Here is a 371-nt window from a genome sequence, read left to right as displayed (position 1 = left end):
CAACCAACCGGGCACTGCACAGTCAGTGGGTTAAGCTCCAAAAAACACAAGAATAGTGTTAAACTTTCATTGTTACTAATTGTCTGTGTACGTATGACAGTTAGTATACTTTTCATAACGAGGAGCTGCTTGTGGTATAGAGTGCTTGCAAAGACTGAGCCATTTTTTTTTGTTCCTGATTCCCGAAAAGGGTGGCTTAGATGTTTGGATGCTTGTTAAGTAAGAAATCTCGAGATGCTTGGAGACTCGTTTTTCCAGTTATCATGCGCATGCTTGAACTTAATCAAGTGGTATTATATCATTAGATTTGGGAAAGTTTTGGATAGTGTTCTTTGCTCTGGAAATTACACTGATTTTGATATGTGGGTAGA

This window comes from Penaeus monodon, chromosome 15 (assembly GCF_015228065.2).
Source record: "Penaeus monodon isolate SGIC_2016 chromosome 15, NSTDA_Pmon_1, whole genome shotgun sequence".
NCBI lineage: Eukaryota > Metazoa > Arthropoda > Malacostraca > Decapoda > Penaeidae > Penaeus > Penaeus monodon.
This window is presented reverse-complemented; position numbering follows the sequence as displayed.